Source organism: Hylobates moloch, unplaced genomic scaffold (genome assembly GCF_009828535.3).
Source record: "Hylobates moloch isolate HMO894 unplaced genomic scaffold, HMol_V3 SCAFFOLD_15, whole genome shotgun sequence".
Lineage (NCBI taxonomy): Eukaryota > Metazoa > Chordata > Mammalia > Primates > Hylobatidae > Hylobates > Hylobates moloch.
The window spans coordinates 3,785,047-3,796,153 of record NW_026652290.1 but is presented as its reverse complement, the minus strand read 5'-3'; positions in this window follow the sequence as shown (position 1 = coordinate 3,796,153).

Here is an 11,107-nt window from a genome sequence, read left to right as displayed (position 1 = left end):
TCTTCCTGTCTAAAAGAACCGGGGCCCTAAAAATAGATACCAGGGAAGAGGAGGAGTCTAAAAATAGACTCCAGCTGGGCGAGGCGGCTCACGCCTGTAATCCCTGCACTTTGGGAGGCCCAGGTGGGCAGATCACCTAAGGTCGGGAGTTGGAGGCCAGCCTGACCCACATGGAGAAACCCCATCTCTACTAAAAATACAAAATTAGCCGGGCTTGGTGGCACATGCCTATAATCCCAGCTACTTGGGAAGGCTGAGGCAAGAGAATCGCTTGAACCTGGGAGGTGGAGGTTGCGGTGAGCCAAGATCGCACCATTGCACTCCAGCCTGGGCAACAAGAGCAAAACTCCGTCTCAAAAAAAAATTAAAAATTAAAAATTAAAAATTAAAAAATAAAAATAGACTCCACCTGAAAGCGATGGAGCCCTCTGTGGGCGCGCACCCACACACACATGCACACACCACACACACACACACTCCTCTCTTCTGGGAAACTTGGAGGCACTGAATCAAAGAAAAATGAGCAAAATCACAGACACACACTCAGCTCACAAATAAACACCACACCACCAGCCGGCGCGGTGGCTCACGCCTGTAATCCCTGCGCTTTGGGAAGCTGAGGCAGGTGGATTGCTTGAGGTCAGGAGTTAGAGACCAGCCTGACCAACATGGTGAAACCTCATCTCTATTAAAAAATACAAAAAGTTAGCCGGGCATGGTGGCAGGCACCTGTAATCCCAGCTACTCGGGAGGCTGAGGCAGGATAATTGCTTGAACCTGGGAGGTGGAGGTTGCAGTGAGCCGAGATGGCAGCACTGCACTCCAGCCTGGTTGATAGAGCCAGACTTTGTCTCAAAATAAAAAGTAAACACAACCTCCAGGAAAGCTCTAACCCACTACACCCACCCCATGCTCACAGAGATGCGCGTGTCCTCACCCATGCCACACACACACACACACACACAGGCTGCACAGGCACACATGTGCACACACAAGCATACAGATGCAGTGGTGTATCCAGAGGAGGGAGGCACCCAGGGACAGAGGGAGAGGAGAGGCAGCGAGTCCTGCCTGTTTCCCACCCCACCTCCCCATGTCCCACCAGTTGAGCCCGTGTTCCTGGCCTGTTCCTGGCAGCCCCTGTGCCAGGTGGGAGCCTACAGAGATGGTTTAGTGAATGAGGTGGAAGAAGGCTGGGGCTGCTGTGGAAAGAGCCAGAGTTTAAGGTTCAAATTCCACAGCTCCGACATTCTGCACTCCAAGGTTCAGAGAAATGAGTTAACCTGCCTGAGTACAGTTTCCTTATCAGAGAGGCAGGTCAGTGAGACCGCTCTCATGCGTTTCCCGTATCTGGTATGTAGAAGGTGCTAGATACATGTTTTGAGAAGGCATCTAGCAGCCTGAAGCAATGTAAACGGACCAGACTATAGATCCCAGCTGATGAACTTCCTAGCAGGTCATTTGCCATCCCCCACCTGAACCTCAGTTGCCGCATGTATAAAATGGAGCTAGTCAATATTGCCTTCTGCCTGGTCTATCTTGGACGACTGTTGTGAGTCTCGAAAAAATGACACTGTGAGGAGTGGTTTTGTCCTGTGGGGGAGAGAGAGCCCCTTGGGGCAGTGACGTTGGGGGCCAGGGAATCACTGGCAGCTACCGTTTCCCCCATTCTCTCTCCTCCATGAGAACACCCCTCCCCCGCTCGCCAAGGCACCTGCCAGTTATTGTTTGGGGTCCAGTGGAGAAACTGCCCCAGGATGTGCATTTCCAGAGCAGGGAAAGGCTCCAGCCAGAGTGGTGTTGGGGGCCAGGGGTGGGGGATGCATTTTCATATGGGGGTTGGAAGGACTGCTCCCTGGAACTGCCTAGGACCCACCTGCTGAGCAGCTCGGCCAACCACAAATGCAAGGAACACCCCATGGCCAGTCTCAGACCAACAACAACCATGACCATTATTAACTGGTGAGTGCTAAATACCAGGGAGTGTGCTGAGTGCTTTCTATGCATCATCATTTCACCCTCCTAATAACCTATGGGGTTAATGCTATTATTATAATACCTATTTTTACATATGATGAAACGGACTCAGAGAGGCTGGGTAACTTACCCAAGGCCACACAGCTGGAAAGGAGTGGAGCCAGTTTTGCTGCCCAAATCTGGCTGTCCCCTGAGTCCTTGCCACCTCCCATACAACCTGGGCCAATCTCAGAGAAGGTCACAGACATAGCACACACTGGAGGGACAGGGGTGCCATGCTGTTGGGGACTGGTCATAACATGGGGACAGAAGGCAGCGGGCACCATCAGAAGACCTAGTGCTGCCTTGCTCACTTGGCGACTCAGTGACCTTTGGCCAGCCCCTTCCCCTCTGGGCCTCAGTCACCTCATCTGTAAAATGAGAGGGTTGGGCCACGTCCCCTGGAGGCCCTCTCTGCCTCTGATTCACTCCACCACCCCCACCTCCAGCGAGTCAGTCATCTCATGTAGGATGTGTCCATTTCACAGCTGTCTAACCAAGGCTTCTTAAACGATGAGGTTCCCGCACCTCTCCATGAGCTACCTGGGGTAGGAGCAAAATTGCACATGAGTGTGTGTGCACAATTTGCATTTCTCTAGGAAAAGCGTCCATATTTTCACCACAGTCTAATCCCAAAAGGCCGAGAACCATTAATTATTCTAAACTTTCAAAGTTTCCCTCATCTTTTTATTTTATTTATTTTTTTTGTTTTTGAGACTGAGTCTTGCTCTACCGCCCAGGCTGGAGTGCAGTGGCACAATCTCGGCTCACTGCAGCCTCTGCCTCCCAGGTTTATGCGATTCTCATTCCTCAGCCTTCCGAGAAGCTGGGATTACAGGCGCCTGCCACCACACTCGGCTAATTTTTGTATTTTTAGTAGAGACAGAGTTTCACCATGTTGGTCAGGCTGGTCTTGAACTCCTGACCTCAAGTGATCCACCTGCCTTGGCCTCCCAAAGTGTTAGGATTACAGGCATGAACCACCATGCCTGGCCTTTTTTTTTTTTTTGAGACATGGTCTCTCTCTGTCACCCAGATTGGAGTGCAATGGTGTGATCATAGCTCATTGCAGCCTTGACGTCCCCAGCTCAAGCAATCCTCCCACCTCAACCTCTTGAGTAGCTGGTGTGTTCGGAATTGGTCGGTTCTTGGTCTCACTGACTTCAAGAATGAAGCTGCAGACCCTCACGGTGAGTGTTACAGTTCTTAAAGGCAGCGTCCCAGAGTTTGTTCCTTCTGATGCTTGGATGTGTTTGGAGTTTCTTCCTTCTGGTGGGTTCGTGGTCTCACTGGCTTCAAGAGTGAAGCTGCAGACCTTCACGGTGAGTGTTACAGCTCTTAAGGTAGCATGTCTGGAGTTGTTCATTCCTCTCGGTGGGTTCATGGTCTCGCTGGCCTCAGGAGAGAAGCTACAGACCTTTGCAGTGAGTGTTAACAGCTCATAAAGGCAGTGCGGACCCAAAGAGTAAGCAGCAGCAAGAGTTATTGCAAAGAGCGAAAGAACAAAGCTTCCACAGTGTGGAAGGGGACCCAAATGGGTTGCCACTGCTGGCTTGGCAGCCTGCTTTTGTTCCTTTATCTGGCCCCACCCACATCCTGCTGATTGGTCCATTTTACAGAGAGCTGATTGGTCCGTTTTACAGAGCGCTGATTGGTCTGTTTTACAGAGAGCTGATTGGTCCGTTTTGACAGGGTGCTGATTGGTGCATTTACAATCCCTGAGCTAGACACAAAAGTTCTCCAAGTCCCCACTAGATTAGCTAGACACAGCACTGATTGGTGCATTTACAAACCTTGAGCTAGACACAGGGTGCTGATTGGTGTATTTACAAATCTTGAGCTAGACACAGAGTGCTGATTGGTGTATTTACAATCCCTTAGCTAGACATGAAGATTCTCCAAGTCCCCACTAGATTAGCCAGATACAGAGTGCTGATTGGTGCATTCACAAACCTTGAGTTAGACATAGACTGCTGATTGGTGTATCTACAATCCCTTAGCTAGACATAAAGGTTCTCCAAGTCCCCACTAGACTCAGGAGCCCAGCTGGCTTCACCTAGTGGATCCTGCACTGGGGCCACAGGCAGAGCTGCCTGCCAGTCCCACGCAATGTGCCCACACTCCTCAGGCCTTGGGTGGTCAATGGGACCAGGTGCCATGGAGCAGCGGACAGTGGTCATTGGGGAGGCTAGGGCCGCACAGGAGCCCATGGCAGAGGGGAGGCTCAGGCACAGCGGGCTGCAGGTCCCGGGCCCTGCCCCACAGGGAGGCAGCTGAGGCCCAGCGAGAATTTGAGCGCAGCGCTGGCAGGCCAGCACTGCTGGGGGACTCGGCACACCCTCCGCAGCTGCTGGCCTGGGTGCTAAGGCCCTCACTGCCCGGGACCTGGCAGCACCAGCGGCCGCTCTGAGTGCGGGGCCTGCCAAGCCCACACCCACCCGGAACTCGCGCTGGCCCATAAGTGCCATGCGCAGCCCCGGTTCCCGCCTGCGCCTCTCCCTCCACACCTCCCCACAAGCTGAGGGAGCCGGCTCCGGCCTTGGCCAGCCCAGAAAGGGGCTCCCACAGTGCAGTGGTGGGCTGAAGGGCTCCTCAAGTGTGGCCAGAGTGGGCGCCAAGGCCGAGGAGGCACCAAGAGCGAGCAAGGGCTGCCAGCATGCTGTCACCTCTCAATCCCCACTCTAAACAGGACACCCCAACTGCTGTTGGGAATTTGGCCGATGACCGCTGTAGCTACTTCCTGCTGGATAGGGGTGATTAAGGGGCCCTGTAGCTGTAGTGTCCTCCAGAGGGGAGCTCTCTAGGCCAGTAAAAGTGCCAGCAGGTCAGTCCAGGGGTCCTCAGTAGAAGTTGTTAGTTGAACTCATTTGGGGTTCCATTTGTAAGACCATCTGTAGCTTGATGGCCTCGATTCTAGAGGAAACAAATTTGACAAGAAGGTTAAAAATACAGGGCCCAAAGGCAAGTAACAGCAAGATGGCTGCCATGGGACCTAGAAAGGGGAGAAGCCATGTTGCCCAACTCCAGGGGTTGGTATAAGAATTTGAAAGGCATTGCCTGATTTCAGAAGCCTTTTCCTGTAAATGCCAGGTGGCATCTCGTACTATCCCTGACTGGTTAGTGTAAAAACAACACTCTTCCCCTAAGAACGTACAGAGTCCTACTTTCTCAGCAGTGAGGAGGTCTAGGCCTTGGTGGTTTTGGAGAGTCACTGCTGCCAAAGAGTCTATTTGGGATTGTAGAGTAAGAATAGATTTCGTTATTTCTTGCAAACTGTCTGAGAAGTCCTTTGAGAGTGTGTGGTAGTAGGATAATGAAGTAGATAAACCAGCTATTCCAGTTCCTGTAGCAGTAGCCATTCCTAACGCTATAAGTAGGGTTATTAGTTGTATGGCTCTGCACTGACGGACTTGAGCTTTGAGGGGTACTGATAAGAGTCTGATTTCCTGGGGCAATGTTAATGTTGGGACTTAGAAAGACTAAGGTGCCGGTGCTGGTCCAGTTAGTGGGGAGGCAGATATAGGTCGATGTTCCACATAAGAAGAATATGCCTTGGCTGGGTAGACAGAACTTCACCTGGCTTTTAAAGGAATAGGGTACACTGTTTTTTCTTTACTATTTCTATCTATCTCTTTCTCTCTTTGACTCCTTCTTTGTCTCTCTCTTTCTCTCTGACTCCCCCTTTGTCTCTTCCTCTCTTTCCTTCTTTTTGTCCCTGCTTCTTCCTCTCTCTTTCTCTGACTTCCTGTCTCTTTCTTTCTTTCCTTTGACTGCTTCTCTTTTTCTCTCTGTTTCTTCCTCTCTCTTTCTTTGACTTCCTGTCTCTTTCTCTCTTTCCTTTCTGCTGCCTCTGCCAGCTGCTTATGCTGCTGTTCTCCCCTCTCCTCCGGACACGCTGCCTTTAAGAACTGTAACACTCACCATGAGGGTCCACGGCTTCATTCTTGAAGTCAGTGAGACCAAGAACCCACCAATTCCTGACACATTTTGGCGACCTCAAAGGGACTATCACCTATTGCCAAGTGGTGAGACCACTGCCTATCGCTGAGCAAAGGGACTATCACCTATCGCCAAGCAGTGAGTACCATCGGACCCCTTTTGTTTGCTATTCTGTCCTATTTTTCCTTAGAATTTGGGGGCTAAATACTGGGCACCTGTCGGCCAGTTAAAAGCCACTAGCATGGCTACCAGACTAAAGACATGGGTGTCAGGCTTTCTGGGAAAGGGCTCTCTAACAATCCCCAACTCTTCGGAATTGAGAGCATTGGTTTGCCTAGAACCAGCTTCCGCTTTTCCTGTACTTCTGGGTTGAGCCAAGGGTTGACAGAGAGGAAAGCCATGCAGCTCCGGGATCCCAACAACAAGTTGGTTGACCCTGCAGCCATGAGTGGAGCTCTCAAAGGCATGTCACCCAAGCGAGACTCGCCCATCTATCCTGTCTATCCTGACCCTTGCCCCCTGGGTCCTAATGCTTGCCAGACAAACTTCCTCTCGCCTCTCTTCTCCGAGGTTAGTCCCACTTCTAAAAATCGCTACCTGTCTCTGGTGCTTTTATAGTTTCTCCTATAAGAATGACTTCTAGTGTAAACTCTGTGTTACCTTCTTTTTTTTTTTTTTTTTTTTGGGACGGAGTCTTTCTCTGTCCCCCAGGCTGGAGTGCAGTGGCGCGATCTCGGCTCACCGCAACCTCCACCTCCTGGGTTCACGCCATTCTCCTGCCTCAGCCTCCCGAGTAGCTGGGAATACAGGCGCCCGCCAACACGCCCGGCTAATTTTTTGTGTTTTTAGTAGAGACGGGGTTTCACCGTGTTAGCCAGGATGGTCTCGATCTCCTGACCTCGTGATCCGCCTGCCTCAGCCTCCCAAAGTGCTGGGATTACAGGCTTGAGCCACCGCGCCCGGCTAACTCTGTTACCTTCTTTAGGCACCTAGGCTCACCAATCAGAAAGACATAATTTTTGCCCAAAGCCCCATCATAGTGGGGACTACCTGGAATTTTAGGATCCCTTCTCAGACAAACAGGCCTAACAAAAGCTATTCTTGAAGCTAGGATATGGGGAGCCTCAGAAATTGTATCCTTCCTATTCATATAAGTGAGGGCAAAAGGTGTCACTCTTCCAACCCTAGAGATCCCTTCCCTCCCTCAGGGTATGGCCCTCCGCTTCATTTTTGGGGCATAACATCTTTATAGGACATGGGTAAGTTCCCAATACTAACAGGAGAATGCTTAGGACTCTAACATGTTTTCGAGAATGCATCGGTAAGGGCCACTAAATCCGATTTTTCTCAGTCCTCCTTGTGGTCTAGGAAGACAGGCAAGGGAGCAGGTTTTTGAGAATGCATCAGTAAGGGCCACTAAATCAGACCTTCCTCGGTCCTCCATGTGGTCTGGGAGGAAAGCTAGTGTTTCTGCTGCTGCATCAGTGAGCTCAACTATTCCGATCAGCAGGGTCCAGGGACTGTTGCAGGTTCTTGGGCAGGGGGAGAAACAAAACAAACCAAAACCACAGGCGGTTTTGTCTTTCAGATGGGAAACACTCAGGCATCAACAGGCTCACCCTTGAAATGCATCCTGAGCCACTGGGACCAATTTGACCCACAAACCCTGAAAAAGAGGTGGCTTATTTTTTTCTGCACCATGGCTTGGCCCCAGTGTTCTCTCTCTGATGGGGAAAAATGGCCACCTAAGGGAAGTAAGAATTACGATACTATCCTGCAGCTTGATCTTTTCTGTAGGAAGGCAAATGGAGTGAAATACCTTATGTCCAAGCTTTCTTTTCATTGAGGGAGAATACACAACTATGCAAAGCTTACAATTTACATCCCACAGGAGGACTTCTCAGCTTACCCCCATATCCTAGCCTCCCTATAGCTCCCCTTCCTATTAATGATAATCCTCCTCTAATCTCCCCTGCCCAGAAGGAAATAAGCAAAGAAATCCCCAAAGGACCACAAAAACCCCCAGGCTATCGGTTATGTCCCCTTCAAGCTGTAGGGGGAGGGGAATTTGGCCCAACCTGGGTCCATGTCCCTTTCTCCCTCTCTGACTTAAAGCAGATCAAGGCAGACCCAGGGAAGTTTTCAGATGATCCTGATAGGTACACAGATGTCCTACAATGTCTAGGGAAAACCTTCGACCTCACTTGGAGAAATGTCATGCTACTGTTAGATCAAACCCTGGCCTTTAATGAAAAGAATGTGGCTTTAGCTACAGCCCGAGAGTTTGGAGATACTTGGTATCTTAGTCAAGTAAATGATAGAATGACAGCTGAAGAAACGGACAAATTCCCTACTGGTCAGCAAGCCATCCCCAGTATGGATCCCCTCTGGGACCTTGACTCAGATCATGGGGACTGGAATCATAAACATCTGTTGACCTGTGTTCTAGAAGGACTAAGGAGAATTAGGAAAAAAGCCCATGAATTATTCAATGATGTCCACCATAACTCAGGGAAAGGAATAAAATCATTCTGCCTTCCTCGAGCAGCTATGGGAGGCCTTAAGAAAATATTCTCCCCTGTCACCTGAATCACTTGAGGGTCAACTGATTCTAAAAGATAAGTTTATTACCCAATCAGCCACAGATATCAGGAGAAAGCTCCAAAAGCAAGCCCTGGGCCCTGAACAAAATTTGGAGGCATTATGAAACCTGGCAACCTCAGTGTTCTGTAATAGGGACCAAGAGGAACAGGCCCAAAAGGAAAAGTGAGATCAGAGAAAGGCCACAGCCTTAGTCATGGCCCTCAGACAAACAAATCTTGGTGGTTCAGAGAGGACAGAAAATGGAGCAGGGCAATAACCCAGTAGGGCTTGTTCTCAGTGTGGTTTACTAGGACACTTTAAAAAAGATTGTCCAATGAGAAACAAGCTGCCCCCTCATCCATGTCCACTATGCCGAGGCAATCACTGGAAGGTGCACTGCCCCAGAGGATGAAGGTTCTCTGGGTCAGAAGCCCCCAATCAGATGATCTAACAACAGGACTGAGGGTGCCCAGGGCAAGCACCAGCTCATGTCATCACCCTCACTGAGCCCCGGGTATGTTTAACCATTGAGGGCCAGGAAATTGACTTCCTCCTGGACACTCACATGGCCTTCTCAGTGTTAATCTCCTGTCCTGGATGACTGTCCTCAAGGTCCACTACCATCTGAGGAATCCTGGGACAGCCTGTAACCAGGTATTTCTCCCACCTCCTCAGATGTAATTGGGAGACTTTGCTCTTTTCACATGCCTTTCTTGTTATGCCTGAAAGTCCCACACCCTTATTAGGGATGGATATATTAGCCAAGGCTGGAGCTATTATCTACATGAATATGGAGAACAAGTTACCCATTTGTTGTCCCCTACTTCAGGAGGGAATCAACCCTGAAGTCTGGGCATTGGAAGGACAATTTGGAAGGGCAAAAAATGCCTGCCCAGTCCAAATCAGGTTAAAAGATCCCACCACCTTTCCTTATCAAAGGCAATATCCCTTAAGGCCTGAAGCCCATAAAGGATTACAGAATACTGTTAAACATTTAAAGGCTCAAGACTCAGTAAGGAAATGCAGCAGTCCCTGCAACACCCCAATTCTAGGAGTACAAAAACTGAAAGCTCAGTGGAGACTAGTGCAAGATCGTAGACTCATCAATGAGGCAGTAATTCCTCTATATCCAGTTGTACCCAACCCCTATACCCTGCTCTCTCAAATACCAGAGGAAGCAGAATGGTTCATGGTTCTGGACCTCAAGGATGCCTTCTTCTGTATTCCCCTGCACTCTGACTCCCAGTTTCTGTTTGCCTTTGAGGATCCCACAGACCACACGTCCCAACTTACGTGGACGGTATTGCCCCATGGGTTTAGGGATAGCCTCATCTGCTTGGTCAGGCACTGGCCCAAGATCTAGGCCACCTCTCAAGTCCAGGCACTCTGGTCTTTCAATATGTGGATGATTTACTTTTGGCTATCAGTTTGGAAGCCTCATGCCAGCAGGCTACTCTAGATCTCTTGAATTTTCTAGCTAATCAAGGGTACAAGGTGTCTAGGTCGAAGGCTCAGCATTGCCTACAGCAGGTCAAATATCTAGGCCTAATCTTAGCCAGAGGCACAGGGGCCCTCAGCAAGGAATGAATACAGCCTATACTGGCTTATCCTCACCCTAAGACATTAAAACAATTGAGGGGGTTCCTTGGAATTACTGGCTTTTGCCGACTATGGATCCCCGGATACAGCAAGATAGCCAGGCCCCTCTATACTCTAATCAACGAAACCCAGAAGGCAAATACTCATCTAGTAGAATGGGAACCAGAGGCAGAAACAGCCTTCAAAACCTTAAAGCAGGCTCTAGCACAAGCTCCAGCTTTAAGCCTTCTGACAGGACAAAACTTCTCTTTATACATCACAGAGAGAGCAGGGATAGCTCTTGGAGTCGTTACTCAGGCTCGTGGGACAACCCCACAGCCAGTGGCGTACCTAAGTAAGGAAATTGATATAGTAGCAAAAGGCTGGCCTCACTGTTTAAGGGTAGTTGCAGCAGTGGCCGTCTTAGCGTCAGAGGCTATCAAAATAATACAAGGAAAGGATCTCACTGTCTGGACTACTCATGATGTAAATGGCATACTAGGTGCCAAAGGAAGTTTACGGCTATTAGACAACTGCCTACTTAGATACCAGGCACTACTCCTTGAGGGACCAGTGCTTCAAATATGCACGTGCATGGCCCTCAACTCTGCCACTTTTCTCCCAGAGGATGGGGAACAAATCAAGCATGACTGCCAACAAATTATAGTCCAGACTTATGCCGCCCGAGATGATCCCTTAGAAGTCCCCTTAGCTAATCCTGACCTTAACCTATATACTGATGGAAGTTCATTTGTGGAGAATGGGATACGAAGGGCAGGTTACGCCATAGCGATGTAACCATACTTGAAAGTAAGCCTCTTCCCCCAGGGACCAGTGCCCAGTTAGCAGAACTAGTGGCACCTACCCGAGCCTTAGAACTGGGAAAGGGAAAAAGAATAAATGTGTGGGGACTTGGAGAACCTTTGTGTCTAGCTAAGCGATTGTAGATACACCAATGAGCACTCTGTGTCTAGCTCAAGGTTTGTAAATG